Source organism: Podarcis gaigeae, assembly GCF_964106915.1.
Source record: "Podarcis gaigeae genome assembly, chromosome: 2".
NCBI classification, from domain to species: Eukaryota; Metazoa; Chordata; class Lepidosauria; order Squamata; family Lacertidae; genus Podarcis; species Podarcis gaigeae.
In genome coordinates this window covers 8,498,215-8,515,234 of record NC_139679.1, presented here as the reverse complement: position 1 = coordinate 8,515,234, position 17,020 = coordinate 8,498,215, and the positions used below count along the sequence as shown (strand labels likewise).

At 47.9% G+C, this 17,020-nt stretch overlaps 1 protein-coding gene across 1 annotated transcript in view; it reads left to right on the top strand.

Moving 5' to 3' along the window:
• MARCHF9 (membrane associated ring-CH-type finger 9) overlaps nt 1-17,020 on the top strand; it is a 50,631-nt gene that overhangs the window by 1,560 nt on the left and 32,051 nt on the right. The gene's annotated exons all lie outside the window — the stretch shown is intronic.

Genomic DNA, 17,020 nt, shown 5'->3' with positions numbered 1-17,020 from the left:
TTCATATGGAAGAGACTTAGTGATGCTACAGCAATGTTGGCCAAGTTCGTGGCATTATAGTGGTACCTCAGGTTACAGACGCTTCAGGTTACAGACTCCGCTAACCCAGAAATAGTACCTCAGATTAAGAACTTTGCTTCAGGATGAGAACAGAAATTGCATGGCGGTGGGAGGCTCCCATTGGCTAAAGTGGTACCTCAGGTTAAGAACAGTTTCAGGTTAAGAACGGACCTCCAGAACGAATTAAGTTCTTAATCCGAGGTACCACTGTACACCCTTTTAGGAAATGTTGTACATCAGGAAGGGGGACCAGATGTTAATGGAGTCCAGCTCCCATGAGCCCCAGATTAGTGGAGTTGTAGTGCAACAACATCTGGAGGACCACAGCTTCCCTTTGCTTGTTCTATGCCCAGGTGGCTATGGTTCTTGGGAACTGGGTATATGGGGAAACAGCATAAATGTAGAGCAGGGTTTCCCAAACTGCTGTCTCCAGCTGTTGTTGTACTACAACTCCCACCATCCCCAGCTAGCAGGACCAGTGGTCAAGGATGATGAGAACTGTAGTCCCAAGAACAGCTGGAGACCCAAAGTTTTGGGAAACTCTGATGTATAGGATGTGGAACCTGGGCTCGCTTAAGCTGAGACATGATCACCTGCCTGTCCTCATGGTCATATAGGTAGCTAGCAGTTTGTGGGAGGGCGTCACCTGTAGATATGGGTTGCATTGGCATTTGGGGACTGGAGAGTACTTTGAAACTATAAACAAGGCCCCTCTTTGCATGGACCAAAAGGTGTGTGGTGTTTGGGATGCTTGAAAAGGCTGCATTTCTCTAAGCAGGGAGGACCAGAACTTGAATCTGCTATCCTTAGCAGATTTACCAAGGAGTAATGCCCACTGAGTATACATAGTGAGATTTGGAGTAAACATGCAATGGATCGCAACACGAATCCCTTTTGCTTGCATGGACCTTGGAATGCACCCTGTTTTCTTATCTCCAGGAATTTCTCCTCCCCCAAAACAGCTGCCTTAAGGAGTGCAGAGAGATGGTTTTCTACTCTGTAAGACAAAGAAAGAGGCTTCTTCTTTCAATAGTGCAAAGGCGGAGGGGTGGCTGGGGTGGGGGCGGGGGGGGAGAGCTGTTTCAAGAAGACAAGAAGACTGTAATTAGCTGCTGGAACAGTGTATGATGGAGAATTTTGGAATTCCGGCAGACAGCAAGCGGCAGGGGTGTTTAAAAGCTGAACCTGGGAAGAAGACCACACCTCCAGGAATAGTCTGGTTGGCTCGGAGGCATGCCTCCGATTGATCTCTGTTGCCACCTCTTGCAGCAAAGAGGTGTTTTCTATTTCAGACATTTCAGCAATGGTCACACCAGCAGCCTGGGCTGAAGCTTTTGAAACGCACACAGAGGAGGAGAGCACCAGTTTGCAAAGGGAGACTGACTGTGTGTGCATCTCTGTGTCTTTCTCTCCCTCCCCCCCCCCCCCGCTGTTGTGCATGAGAAACCGTGCTGTAGACAATGGGAGCATCTTCCTAAGGGTCTCAATGCCCTAGTTAAGAGGAGCTAGAATGTAGGAAGTTGACATAGCTTGTAGCATTTTCTGGAGGATAAAAGGAAGGTGGCCATTGTTTACCTTTGAAATCCTTGGGGATGCTGGAAGATGTGTGAGGCAGGGCCCTATCCTTACTCTGGGCTGCTTCATCCTTCCCTCATGGGAACTCATTTAAATACAGACAGAAACTGGAGTGAAGATTAATTTTGTGTGTGTGTGGTAGAACCCGTAATTAATCATGTTCTCAGAGATCAGGCAGCCACAGTATTTAATATTGACAATTCCCCCATGTGGGTTGTCTAGGACAAGGAAGGGTGTATTCAGAATGTGCTCGCACTGATGCACTTGGAGAAGTTCGGTCTGGGGAGTCTTGTCTCAAGCTCTTGATGCCAGAGCTTGCAGGTGAAGGCCTTTTTTGGCAAGGGGGGGGGCAGAAGCGAGCAGCTTTGAGCACAGTGAGGAGAGAACAGTCATGTTGGAGGAAGTGTCATGTTTGTGAAGGGCCCTGGAGGAAAACACCATACCAATGGCAACATTGAAGGTTATACTGGGGGAAGTCGGTCACTTTTAGGAATGGTTTAAAAAGGTTTCGGAGCCCAATAGAATTGCACCTTTTCAAAAGTTAACCTGGAATGACCAGCACTCTGTTTCCATGCTTTGTTATTGCTGTTATAGCTCCGAATCACTTTGAAAGAGTTGATTTATGTGTGTGTAAGACTAGTGGGACGCGGGTGGCGCTGTGGGTTAAACCACAGAGCCTAGGACGTGCCAATCAGAAGGTCGGCGGTTCGAATCCCCACGACGGGGTGAGCTCCCATTGCTCGGTCCCTGCTCCTGCCAACCTAGCAGTTTGAAAGCACATCAAAGTGCAAGTAGATAAATAGGTACCCCTCCGGCGGGAAGGTAAACAGCGTTTCCGTGCACTGTTCTGGTTCACCAGAAGCGGCTTAAGCATGCTGGCCACATGACCCAGAAGCTGTACACCGGCTCCCTCGGCCAATAAAGCAAGATGAGTGTCGCAACCCCAGAGTCGACCACGACTGGACCTAACGGTCTTAAAGACTAGATGAGGCTGTTGGTTCTTCTTCACCCAGTGCTGTCTCCTCAGACTGGCAGTGGCTGCCCACGATCTCAGGTAGGAGTCTTACCTGTCCCTTGCTCCCTGATCATTTTCAGTGGCGATGAACTGGAGCAAAGTTTGTGCTCATCCACTTAGTATAAAAGGTAAAGGTACCCCTGCCCGTACAGGCCAGTCTTGCCAGACTCTAGGGTTGTGCGCTCATCTCACTCTAGAGGCTGGGAGCCAGCGCTGTCCGTAGACACTTCCAGGTCACATGGCCAGCGTGACAAGCTGCATCTGGCGAGCCAGCGCAGCACATGGAACGCCATTTACCTTCCTGCTGGTAAGTGGTCCCTATTTATCTATTTGCACCCGGGGGTGCTTTCGAACTGCTAGGTTGGCAGGTGCTGGGACCGAACGACGGGAGCGCACCCAGCCGCGGGGATTCGAACCGCCGACCATGCGATCGGCAGGTCCTAGGCGCTGAGGTTTTACCCACAGTGCCACCCGTGTCCCTATCCACTTAGTATAGCCCCCTCAAAAATAGGAAAGTTGAAGTGTGCCAAGGAGTTTCTCATCTGTGTTAAGTGGCATGTGTGTGTGTGTGTACAAGAGAGGAAGATGAAGCCCCGTAGGCGAAGAGTTTGGTAGTGTGAGCTGGAGAGAGGCAGCTGAACCTTCTGTGGATGAGTTGTTTATAATTCTCAGCTGACATGAAGGCACAGGGATAAGTTGGGAGTGTCGGTAGCCCATGCAGAAAGTCCATTTTCAGATCCCCCATCTTGCATACCTTTGAAGAAAGGAATCTGTTGTTCAAAGGATGGACACTTTGTTTGCTTCCATCATTATACTGAATGATTGTGAACGAAGGAAACCCAGGTGGCTGTGCTGGTGTGTGTGTGTGTCCGGTGTGGTTGGTTTTATGTTTCTGTGGCTATGCACACGTCTGTTCTAATTTGAAGGGCAGGAATAATAATTATACATTTCCCTTTGTCTGTACATTCAGATTTGGAAAATACTTGAAGATTTCCACATCTGTGTATGTGCTCGTGAAGAAGCTCCTGTGTGTATCTGTGCTCACTTCCTGCATTGGTAGCTGTGTGTGTGTGTGTGTGTAGTTGAATTCACATTTCCAAATATATATGTGTGTGCATATTTCACACATAGTGCATTTGTAAAAATGGGCCTGATTTCGGGGTGGAAGAAGAGTCTAGATGTGGGGATTTTCTTTGAGTATATGCACATATACAGTCAATTGGCTTTTGTTCTGTATCCATATAATCACACCTCCATGTGGCCATTTATTAGCATGAATGTGCACTTATTGTAAATGATGTGAGTTCCGTTTTCTTTTGCTCTTGGCCTGCCATGACCTGGATGATGTCTCTGCGGCTTAATTTGAGCCAGGATTTGCTGGCATTTAGCCCCTGGGACCTGTTAGTAGTGCCAAGTCTCGGCCCTTTCAAAGTAATGAAATAATACATGGTCAGCTGAAGACATTTGGGTGACTGTAGACAAGAACCAAGTGGCACCCCGCCCTCCAATAATTAACTTGAGGTGGAACCCAGTTAGCACGCTTGTGCAGTTCCCTTTGTTTCAGTGGAGCTTGTGCAGGAGAACTTCCCTGTTGGCACGTGACACACTAGCATCTGCTCTGCCTCCCTTACAGCCTTATCCTGTGTCTCTTTTTACTCTCTAGTAAGCCCCACTGTATTCAGTTGGGTTCCCACCCCAGTAAGCATGCATAGCATAACAGGCTTTGGACTTGACACTTGTTACTATTGGGGGCTTTCATCCCATTGCGAAAAAGCAGGTGTGGGAGCCTCCAGTTTGGCTTTTCTCCTCCGCACAAGCCCTGTACCAACTCTTTATTTTAAGTGCATCATCCATGCCAGGGCTAACTCATGTGAGATCTAAAGGTAAAGGGACCCCTGACCGTTAGGTCCAGTCGTGACTGACTCTGGGGTTGCGGCGCTCATTTCGCTTTATCGGCTGAGGGAGCCGGCAAACAGCTTCCGGGTCACGTGGCCAGCATGACTAAGCCACTTCTGGCGAACCAGAGCAGCGCACGGAAACGCCATTTACCTTCCCGCCAGAGCGGTACCTATTTATCTACTTGCACTTTGACGTGCTTTCGAACTGCTAGGTTGGTTTGGCCCTTAATGGCATTCAGTCTACCTCTCTATGCCTTAGGGTGGTGCCTACTGGGGCCGTGTCACATACTGCAGGGGTCAGCAAACTTTTTCAGCAGGGGGCCGGTCCACTGTCCCTCAGACCTTGTGGGGGGCCGGACTATATTTTGGAAGAAAAAAAATGGACAAATTCCTATGCCCCACAAATAACCTAGAGATGCATTTTAAATAAAAGCACACATTCTACTCATGTAAAACACCAGGCAGGCCCCACAAATACCCCAGAGATGCATTTTAAATAAAAGGACACATTCTACTCATGTAAAAATACGCTGATTCCCAGACCGTCCGTGGAGCGGATTTAAAAGGCGATTGGGCCAGATCCGGCCCCCGGGCCTTAGTTTGTCTACCCATGGCATATTGCATTGTTTAGATGTATGTTTGTGTATGAATGCATGCAGCTGCAACAAGCAGGTCTTTTGCAAACATGCATATTGTGGAGGCATGCTAGTCGGACCTGCGATGGGCTGCAGGCTCCCTGCTGAGTGCACACTCAGTGACCGACCTAGGTTTCCCTCTGCATAATGTATGAAAAAGCACTCCGCTTAACAATGAGGATAAATTAAAGGTTGAAAGGCCTGCCCTGAACTATCGAATTGACTGTGATTGGCTCAGGACAGCAGCCTGAAATAGGAAAGGGTTGCTGGCTTCATGGGAGGGGCAGAAGGAGAGCATGTATTCTGAACAGCAAGTGGCAGGATTGTGGGAAAATTAATTGGAACTTGATGCTTACGAATGAACAAATGAATATTCCTTGCTGCAAAGTTCAGAGGATACATCCTGGGAAGGCTGGGACCTTAGCTAGTTGGGCTGACCTGCAAAACAAAGTGCTTAAGTTTTGTATAAAGGACCCCGACAGTTAGGTCCAGTCGCGAACAACTCTGGGGTTGTGGCACTCATCTCGCTTTACTGGCCGAGGGAGCCGATGTTTGTCCGCAGACAGTTTTTCCGTGTCATGTGGCCAGCAGGACTAAGCCGCTTCAGAGCAACGGCATTTAACTTTCTGCCGGAATGGTACCTATTTATTTACTTGCACTTCAAACTGCTACGTTGGCAGGAGCTGGAACCGAGCAACGGGAGCTCACCCTGTCGCGGGGATTTGAACCGCCAATCTTCCAGTCGGCAAGCCCTAGGCTCAGTGGTTTAGACCACAGCGCCACCCACGTCTTTAAGTTTTGTATAGCATCTGATTATTTAGGAATATTATGAATGAATTAGGGACTGCTTAGCAACTGCCGCCTGGGGCTGATAGGATCTGGAATCCAACAAGATCTGGAGTCCACAGGCTCTCCATTCCTGTCCTAAGGCTCGGATTGGGAATCTTCAGGGTTTCTACAACTAACCCCACATAGCAAGCCACTCTCAATCTGCAGGTAAGAGGGTTCTCTGGATAATGAAATACCGTATTTTTCGCTCTATAAGATGCACCTTTCCCCTCCCAAAAAGTAAGGGGGGATGTGTGTGCATCTTATGGAGCGAATGCAGGCTGCGCAGCAATCCCTCTTGCTGTTCTAGCTTCAGGGATAGCCGCACAAAGCCTCTTCAACAACATTTGATTCAGAATATCTTGTTTTCCTCCTCTAAAAACTGGGTGCCTCTTATGGTCGGGTGCGTCTTTTGGAGCGAAAAATACAGTAGTTCTGTGCCGTGGTGTGACCTGCCTACTCTCACTTGCCATTGGTTCTTTCACCTGAAAGGACTATAAAATGTTCTGGGTCAGGCAGGCCTTAGTGACAGTAGCTTCCACTGTGCCTATCCAGTTGCCAGATCTAATGTCTGCCACCTTAGAATCATTTAATCACAGAGCTGCAAGGCACCAGAAGGGTCATCTAGGCCAGCTCCCTGCAATGCAAGAATCTTTTGACCAAAGTGGGGCTCAGACCCACAACACTGCGATTAAGAGTCTCATGCTCAACCGACTGAGCAGCTCTGAGCTATTTGACATTATCCTGCAGCAGTTAAGGTCGGAATGATTTGAACCCATGTCTCCCAGCCTGGCATTGGGAAGTGTTGTTTTCTTCAGGCCCCTCACTTTGAGTCGGAAGAGTTTTGGAGAAGAGCGACAAGAACGATTAGAGCAACAAACAATTTCCCTCGTGAGGAAAGATTAAATGTGAATATGTTGTGTCTGAGAGAAGGATGCGTAAGAGCATTTTCTACAGATAGATCAAAAGGGGCAAGAAAGCTGTGAGTACAAGATATAACACACCCCAAAATGGATAGCAAATAGATTTAGATCATAAATCCGGCCCTCTAAGCATGCCTGACTGGATTATGGGTTTAGGCTAGAAATCAGAACCATGAATCGCTGCAGACCATGATGGCAACAATGAACAACATTGGATCCATTTATTTATTTATTTATTGCACTTGTATTCTGCACTTTTGCAGAAAGGTCTAGGAAACATATAGGCATGTAGACCAAGATCACATCCTGGTTGTGGTGGCTACCCCAAGTGTGGGGAATCTGTGGTTGTTGGTCATGCTTGCTGGGGACGATGGGTGTTGTAATTCAGGGACAAAGATTTCCCACACCTGGGCTACCCGTTACCAACATAGAGTCGACTGTCATTTTCCTCCTAACTCATCAGCCTCACATATAAACAGAGATTCCAGCTGGGCCTTGGAAGTCTGGATTTAGTGTCTGATGTTTTCTTCTGTAGTGCGTATAGAAGAGAAAAGTCTCTCTGGAATGCAACAAAAAGCAAAGTTTCAGGTCTCATGGGCTCTGCTTTTTGGCAGTAGGGATGGGTTGAAATAATGTTTTGGATGTTTGGGTGCCAGAATTGAATCTTCAGAGTGCCCAAGCAGTTAGGTGGGAGATGTCAGCAAGCTTTCTACTGCTGCCATTTTGCAGAGCCAATTAGACACTGAGCAACTTAATGCCTACAGATACTTCTCGATAGTGGTTATTAGTGTATGGAATTCACTGTCACGTGACAAGCAAACCATGATCTGTAGCCGGGGCTTGTTGCAGTGAAAGAAACCACAAGCACTAGTTTAGACACATAGCTGTCAACTTTTCCCTTTTCTTGCAAGGAATCCTATTCGGAATAAGGGGATTTCCCTTAAAAAAAACGGGAAACGTGGACAGCTATGGTTTGGACAGGACAGTTAGTCAAGGACTGTGGTTTGTTTCCTCCATGCACTCGAGGGATGGAGCAGAGTTGCCCAGGTTGCCAACTTAAATCCTGACCTGTTGCTTTACTGTGATGCACAAATTATTGATAAGGAATATTACGGTGCTTCCACCGAAGACTGAAGGCTGAAATGGAAGTAACCAACTATGCTGGTAATTCGGGGCCTCTTTAATAGGTGGGATCCCAGTTTTGGAAGCTCTCCCTAATGAAACTCGCCTGGTGCCTGCATTGCTATCTTTGCAGCATCAAGTTAAGACTTGTCTGTTGTTGTTCAGGCCTTTTACAATCTGCCTTTAAGTCCCTCTGGTTTGGTTGGTGGTTTTAGTGTCTGGTGGCTTTTTTTAGTTTTGCGCTGTTCATCATATGTTGTGTTGTTGCTGCTGCTGCTGTTGGTTTTTTAATGTGGTTGCTTCTCAAGTTTATTGTGCTTTTATGGAAGTATGGCTTTATGATTACATTTTTATTCTGATTATTTTTGGGAGGGTCTATATACAACGCCTAGGGGATTTGTTTTATAACGAATAAATAAAAAATGTAAAAGCTCACACGATGCTATGCACTCCTTACCTTTTCAAACACTGTTGAAATATTTAAATGTTTACGTTATCCAACTCAAACAAGTGTGCACCCAGCATTCCATCCTCCCAATTGCTTTGCAGTTTTTAAAATTAATATTATTTCATGCAGGCTATTCAAATAACTTTTTTCTGCTGTTGAGGCTTGTTGGCGGTGGGTAGGACTTGGATCTAGGCATTTTGGCCCAGCCGGTGATGTGTAGAGCAGCTGCGTGGCCAAAGGGAGGCCTTTTCCTCCGTTCACCGGCTTCCATAGGCTACAGTCCCCAGAAGCTTTGCAGGAAGTGGCGTCCAGCGGAGGAATGAGTCATTGGTGAGGCACAATGCACACTGAGATGTCACTTTAATTGTAGGCTTGACTTACCATCCCGGCTTCGGGGCAGCGGGCAAAACGTTTTCCATCCCACGTAGAGCTGTCCCTGTGGGAGGTTTGGTTAGCCAATCAGCAGGCAAGGCTAAAGCGGAATCAGTGTACATTCTGGCTGCCTGGGTTCCACCTCGGAAAAAGGAGGCCATGCCTTTGAGCATGTGCAGAGTGCCATGTAACCAACACCAGCATTTCTGGGATGCCCCCAGTGGGGTAGAGCAGTATTAGAAACTGTTTTGTTGTTGTTTAGTTGTTCAGTCGTGTCCGACTCTTCGTGACCCCATGGACCAGAGCACGCCAGGCACTCCTCTCCAGTGGCGTAGCGTGGGGGGTGCAGGAGGGGCCGGCCGCACCGGGCGCAACATCTGGGGGGTAGGGTTAGGGGGCGCAAATCCACAGGTTAGGGGGCGCAAATCCACGGGTTAGGGGGCGCAAATTACTTGCCTTGCCCCGGGTGCTGACAACCCACGCTACGCCACTGCTCCTGTCTTCCACTGCCTCCCGCAGTTTGGTCAAACTCATGTTCTTAGCTTCAAGAACACTGTCCAGCCATCTCGTCCTCTGTTGTCCCCTTCTCCTTCTGCCCTCCATCTTTCCCAACATCAGGGTCTCTTCCAGGGAGTCTTCTCTTCTCATGAGGTGGCCAAAGTCTTGGAGCCTCAGCTTCAGGATCTGTCCTTCCAGTGAGCACTCAGGGCTGATTTCCTTCAGAATGGAGAGGTTTGATCTTCTTGCAGTCCATGGGACTCTCAAGAGTCTCCTCCAGCGCCATAATTCAAAAGCATCAATTCTTCGGCGATCAGCCTTCTTTATGGTCCAGCTCTCACTTCCATACATCACTACCGGGAAAACCATAGCTTTTGCTATATGGACCTTTGTTGGCAAGGTGATGTCTCTGCTTTTTAAGATGCTGTCTAGGTTTGTTACATAATCTAATCACTGATCCATCCAGCTCAGTATTGTCCACACTGCCTGGCGAGGGTTTTGGGGCAGGAGAGTCTTTCCTAGCCCTGCCTGGAGATGCCTGGAATTGCGCCAGGAACTTTCCTGCCTGCAAAGGATGTGCTCTGCCACCCATCTGTGTTCTCCTCTAGTAGCTGTGGAATGGTAGGCTGCTGATAAAGGAGAGCTGGGGAAAGGGAGTGGGTCAGGCGAAGAAGGGAAAGATGAGACAGGGCAACCAGAGAGAGAAGAGATTGTGGAGGGAGAATGGCCAGGGAGGAGCTTCAGGGGTGAAGAGAAGGGCAAAGTGGTCTCCACCAGCCTGGTACCCGCCATGTGTTGTTGGACTCCAACACCCCATCTTCCCCAACCCTTCCTAGCTGTGCTGGCAGGGGGATGATGGGAGTTGGAGTCCAATGGCACATGGTCTTGCTGGTGAAGGCTGGATGAAATGTTGTTGTTGTTTAGTCATTTAGTCGTGTCCGACTCTTCGTGACCCCATGACCAGAGCACGCCAGGCACTCCTGTCTTCCACTGCCTCCCGCAGCTTGGTCAAACTCATGTTTGTAGCTTCGAGAACACTGTCCAACCATCTCGTCCTCTGTCGTCCCCTTCTCCTTGTGCCCTCCATCTTTCCCAACATCAGGGTCTTTCCCTCTTCTCATGAGGTGGCCAAAGTAATGTCTCTTCTTTTTAAGATGATGAAAGATTAGCCCTTGAAGAATCCAGACAAGGGTTCTCTCTGTCCCATCGTTCTGATGTCACTTCCTGCTTTGCATTCCCAGAGCCCACAATTTCATTGCTTATGGGGAAGTCCTATGCACTCACCTTTTCCTCCTGGAGCAGTCCTGGCTGAACTTGTTCTGCAAGCTGGCAGTGCTGAGCAACTGAGTTAGGGGACGCCTGGAGGCAAGTGTTAATTGAGGGAATATTAATAATGATGAAATGAATACATATTAATGTCCCACTGCCACTCCAAAGGCTTTTGCCCAACCTGGAGTTGAATGTATTAAATTTTATTTTTATTTTTAATAATTCATGTCCCACATTCCTTTCATCAGGAAGTGGCTCACAATATTTCCCCCCCCCCAAAAAAAATAAATCAATAAAACATCATGCAACAATAAATACAAAATCTTTTTTTCCTGCATTCAAGCCCAAGAAGTGCTTACAAAAAGATCAATGGACCAGTGCTCCTATTTCCATAGTTTCATTGTGAACCTGAGTACCCCAGTGTCTCAGGGTAAATACTGAGAAGATTTGCAATGTTAATTCTCCTTCCTCTTCCTGTATATTAATTATATCACTAATGCCTGCAAATGATTAGCTCAAATTCTGCATTGGTGTATTTGGTATTTGTGTATTTGGGGAAAGGATTCTGGGTCCAAGCTTCCCTGGACCCAGGGAAGAATTACCCATGTCTGAAACCCTGGAGAGCCCAGCCAATCAGTGTAGACAGAACTGAATGGGATGACAGCTTCCCATGTCCCTAGCCATCTTGGGATGAGAGGTGGCTTTTTCAGCCAGGAAGTGGATTTTTATAGCCAGATGGTGGCGTAGAAATAAGTGGTCGCAAAGGGGCAGCAGTAGGGAAAATAAAACCCATTCCCAGGGAGGGTTGAAACCCAGTTAATCCACAAGCCAGTGGAATATTTGTATTTTAGGCCAAGTAGTAAAGTGACAGGGACGCGGGTGGCGCTGTGGGTTAAACCACAGAGCCTAGGGCTTTCCGATCAGAAGGTCGGTGGTTCGAATCCCCGCGACGGGGTGAGCTCCCGTTGCTCAGTCCCTGCTTCTGCTCACCTAGCAGTTCAAAAACACGTCAAAGTGCAAGTAGATAAATAGGTACCGCTCCGGCGGGAAGGTAAACGGCGTTTCCGTGCGCTGCTCTGGTTCGCCAGAAGCAGCTTAGTCATGCTGGCCACATGACCCGGAAGCTGTACGCCAATAAAGTGAGATGAGCGCCGCAACCCCAGAGTCATCCGCGACTGGACCTAATGGTCAGGGGTCCCTTTACCTTGCCTAGTCAAGTAGCACTCTGGCAGCTTAAATCCAAACCTTCTGTACTATTTTCTTTTAGTCCGGTGGCTGGTAATTCCAGACCCTCCAAGTATCCCTATTTTCCAGGGACGCCCCTGATTTAGAGAAGCCTTCCCAGTTTCTGATTTGATCCTGGAATGTCCCACTTTTCCTTAGGATGTCCTTATTTCCACTGGAGAAATGTTGGAGGGTATGGAGTTATCTGCCCCCCAAGCCGTCTGAAAGTAATCCTGTATAGGGAAGTTCTTCAATGTTTTATTATGTTTTTATATATGTTGGAATCTGCCCAGAGTGGCTGGGCCAGCCCAGTAAGATGGTTGGGGTATAAATAGTAAAATTATCATTGTGGAAAGGGATGTCCCTATTTTCATCAGAGAGATGTTGGAGGGTATGTCATTCCGTTTGCAGATCGAAAGACAATTGGGGGTGGACCTGGTGGGCAAAAAGACAGCATTGCCTTAAGAACAGGGTTCCCAAAACTTCTTGGCTTTTCCTCTCTGGAGAACCAAAATGGCCGACCCACAACTTCTACTGTTGCTTGGAGGACATAACTACAACCTCTGCGTGAGGGCTTGCTTTACTACCATTTAACATGTATTTAGTGCCAACAGTTTGCCAGAAGTTGTACAGAACATTGAAGTGACAGTTCTTTGCCTGAGGGACTGACAGCCTTAAAGTTGTATGCATACTGCTACTCAAAGTGTTGGTGAGGCCTTGCTGTCGAGTGGTCCAAAAACAGTGGTCTGATTCTGCGCTGTCACTATGGTGTAGTTGCTGTTGGAAAAGCACACAACAGGGGGAGAGGGAACCTTCCGCATCTGGGGCTAACCTGCCCCACAGTCCCACATTATTGCTGTGCTGCAGTTGTCGCCCAACCTGTATCAGTACGATGGGGGAGTGGGCAGTGTTAGAAACTCAGGTATATAAGGTAGGCACCAAATGGCTCCTGAAACCAAAGTTACAGTCGCCCAAATGGAATGTCTAGCTGCCATTTTGGGGCAAGACAGCTCTAAGGTCTCATTTTTCAAATGATGGATGCGATTATCAGTTAAACATCTGGCTGGCTCAGATGACAACCTTTGAGCTAGGTTAAGAACTTTGAAAACTTAAAGAAGAAAAGTCCATTTATCCAGGGACCGTCCTTATATCTATTGGCCTATTCCGACCTCTTTTTCTTAATGGTGACACAGTCAAGCCATTCATACCGTAAGGATATTCTTCACAACTGTGAGCAGGGCAGTGGGGTGGGGTGAGCGAAGACAAGCTATGACCATTAACTAGAACGTTGCTCACTGCTCCTGCTCAGGCTGCACAGAAATATTATTTTGGTTCCAGAAATTAATTCTGAATGTGCAGATAAAACATAACGGATAGAATTTTACCAGGTGGGGCATTAGTGTGTGAAAACACTCAAGATCCAATGATCCCCATACTGGAGCCCAGCATATTCACTTGGTTACAAGTGGTCAATAGCTCAGTGCAAAATGTGGCTAGCGCCTGGCTAATTTCAGACACCGGTCACATTTAATGGGGCATGCAAGTCCACCAGTGATTTGTGTGCAGTGCTAGCACACTGGCATTTATGCACCGCCACTATTGGCACGTGAACAGGGTGCTGGCCTTTGGACACCCAATGCAATTCGCCTTTCACACAGAAATCCACTCCTGGCTAGCTATTTCAGCAGCCTAATATAGGTGGCATTGGTTGTCTTGTTGTTGAGAGATGGAAACCCTTGCAGATCTACTGCAAATCACTGGTAGTTCCTGATCAACTTTCTCACACCCCACACACCCAAAGCACATTGCTCGCTTAAAGAATGCCACAGAACTCAGTGCCATCCTAGGGAGAACGGTGTTTATTTGTTCTGCAGTTACGCCATTCAAGTGGAAAACTGGCTTGCATAGACGAGAGTCAACAGAAGCTTTGCAGACAATAGACTCATTGCAGGGAATGAGTCATTTTGCTGGGCGCAGAATTCAGCATCCTGAGAACTTATTTTTTAAATGTCCCTGGATCTTAAAGCTGTGCCTTAGAAGTCTGGGTGCAGAGTGATTTTTTATTTACTGTATTGTTTCTACATTTAATTAATTAATGGCCTTGGCAGTGCTGTGTGCACGTGTTTGTGTGTTTGTGCAACGCCAAGTGAAATTTCAGAAGCCAGAAGAGGAACCGGGCAGGATTTCAAGCAGATAGCGCTTGTGGGCCACAGATAACTTTTTGATCCTCCTCTTCTCTGCAAGAGAAGCAAAACGAAAGGGAGGAAAATGGGCATTCCTGTGCCTCTGAATCCATACATAGCAATTTCCCCTCCTGTCATGACTGACACCCTGCCCAGTGCCCAAACTGCTCTGGAGTTCCTGCTGTTGGCAGTGTGGTTGTTGTAACATCTGGAAAGAGCTTAGTAGCATGGGAAAATGGCGTCTTGTTGGGGGCGTTAATTCATAGTATTGATGAGCCATCATGGCAGTTTTGAACTGGGACTGAGCACAGCAAAGCTACCTTAGATCTTGCATGTGGCTCGGGTTCCTGAGCCCTCTTCAGTTATGCAGGAAGCATGCAACTTTTAGGCCTGAGATTGGCAGAGGTTATGAGCCCTCCTGGTTGGCCAGACAGGGCTGGCATTTAAAAAAGTAAAGGTAAAGGGACCCCTGACCATTAGGTCCAGTTGTGACCGACTCTGGTGTTGCGGCACTCATCACGCTTTATTGGCCAAGGGAGCCGGCGTACAGCTTCTGGGTCATGTGGCCAGCATGACTAAGCTGCTTCTGGCGAACCAGAGCACCGCACGGAAATGCCGTTTACCTTCCCACTGGAGCGGTACTTATTTATCTACTTGCACTTTGACGTGCTTTCGAACTGCTAGGTTGGCAGGAGCTGGGACCGAGCAACGGGAGCTCACCCCATCACGGGGATTCAAACCGCCGACCATCTGATTGGCAAGTCCTAGGCTCTTTGGTTTAACCCACAGCGCCACCCGCATCCCAGGGCTGGCATTTAGTTGGTGCAAACTGCATAGCTGTCGAGATCCAGCACCTCAAAAGGGCGCACTAATACCAATCCATGTCTAGCTGCCATCAAGACACCACAAACACCAGAATTGGCAAGAGGACCCATTGGTGGGTTTGGGCTCAGTTGTGTGGGTGGGCCCCTCTTCTCTGTATCTGCTCTTTGGAAGTTGTAAAAAAAATAAAATGGGGTTCACTTTTGCAGCCCAGCTCCCCAAAGGACTCTGGGTCCCCTAAGCCCATGACTGGTCAGAGGACAATGGCTGGAGGCAGGAACTAGTAGAAGGAAAGCAAGGAATATATTAATTTTCCTGTTGCAGCAGAGTCCCCACCCCCACCCTTTGCGAGGAGGTGAGGACCCAGAACAAAGGTGTTCAAGAACCTTCAAAAACTTTTGAAATTGCCCAGCCCCTTAGCCGAGACCACTCAAAAAGAATCATACGTATTTCACAGAAAGAGGCGGTCTACAACAGAAATCTGAGAGTGTGGCTTGTCTCCTGTTTGTCAAGATAATGCTTGCTGACATTCCTTTGAGATGGTAAATGCCTTAGTTCTTGAATCCGGGTCACAGACCTACCCGATTCACACACAAAATATGCCTTGAAGACAGGAATTGAAGGATTTGTAAACAGAAGAATGATTGGGAAAGGTTTCCCCTAGAGATTTCCTTCTGCAGAGGGAATATTTAAGAGTCATTTGGAGAGCCAAGATAGCATTTGGGATTGTTCTGTGTGCTAAAATAAAGTGTGATTTTCTCAGGGAATATTTCCTAAATTCTGAAGGGTTGTTTTTCTGCTATGTGTATGCACCCTAAAATTTTATAAAAGTGGCAGGGAGCAGCCCCTGCTTGCTGTCCCACACTTTCTTCTTGGCCTGATCCTAGCCTCCCTATTGCCCAGGGAGATAAAGAGTGGTATCAAGTGGGTGCAGAAAGGAGGGCCTTTCCTGGGTCAACGTGGAGGTGCCAGGGATGGAAACTGGTACCTTCCCCATGCAAATTAGCTGCTCCAGAGCGACATCAGTAGTCTAGATAGGCCTTAGATCAAGCTCCCTTTTGCCCTACGTGTGGCGGCAACAGCAGCAGGTAGTTTGAGGTGAGGAGCGGAACTGAACAGAGCCAGCAGGTCTATGCGCCATGCTGCGAGCCCCTGAAATGTTTCCACTGTTGCCTCCCACATCCCATGTGCTATCGGCAGCCCTGCAGCTCTGCGGGTGAGTTTTGTGTGTGTGTGAGAGAGAAAGAGAGAGAGAGTGCGCGAGTGAGTGTAAGCAAGGCAGCAGCAAAGGGAATTAGCCAGCCGTGAAATTGCCGATTACAATAGCCGGCTGAGCCAATGGTATGTTCCTGGCCTGAGCTGGCAGATGAGTCCCCAGCACACCTTTTCAGGGAAGAGACACTGTTGCATGCAGCAGTGGGTTCAGAGGAGGGCTGTGAGGTTTGGGGGCTTCCTGCTCACCAGCGGGAGGGAAGAGGATGAATGCCGTTTGGCACTCAATGGAGAGAGGGAGTTGTGTGGGAATGCGCAGGTATGCTGATCTTCAGAAAGAAAGCTAATAAGCAGAAGAGCGGTGGAAATGACCCGTGAGAGCTGTGCTGGATCAGACCAAAAGCCCAGAATAATAATAATAATAATAATAATAATAATAATAATAATAATAATAATTTATTATTTGTACCCCGCCCATCTGGCTGGGTTTCCCCAGCCACTCCAGGCGGCTTCCACAGAAACCAAAAATACACTAAAATATCACACATTAAAAACTTCCCTGAACAGGGCTGCCTTAAGATGTCTTCTGAATGTCAGGTAGTTGTTTATCGCTTTGACATCTGATGGGAGGGCATTCCACAGGGCGGGCGCCACTACCGAGCAGGCCCTCTGCCTGGTTCCCTGTAGCTTTCTCACAGGGGCAAGGAAGATCTGAGTGCAACTGCCCTCCTGTCCCCTTGCAATAGCTAGAAACTAGTACAGTGGTACCTTGGTTGTTAAACTTAACCCATTCTGGGAGTCTATTCGACTCCCAGAACAGTTCAAAAACAAAGGCACTCAATCGGAAGCCATCAAAGCCGCGTTGGATGTCCAGCTTCCAAAAAAACGTTCGCAAACCGGAACACTCACTTCTGGGTTTGCGGTGCTTGGGAGCCA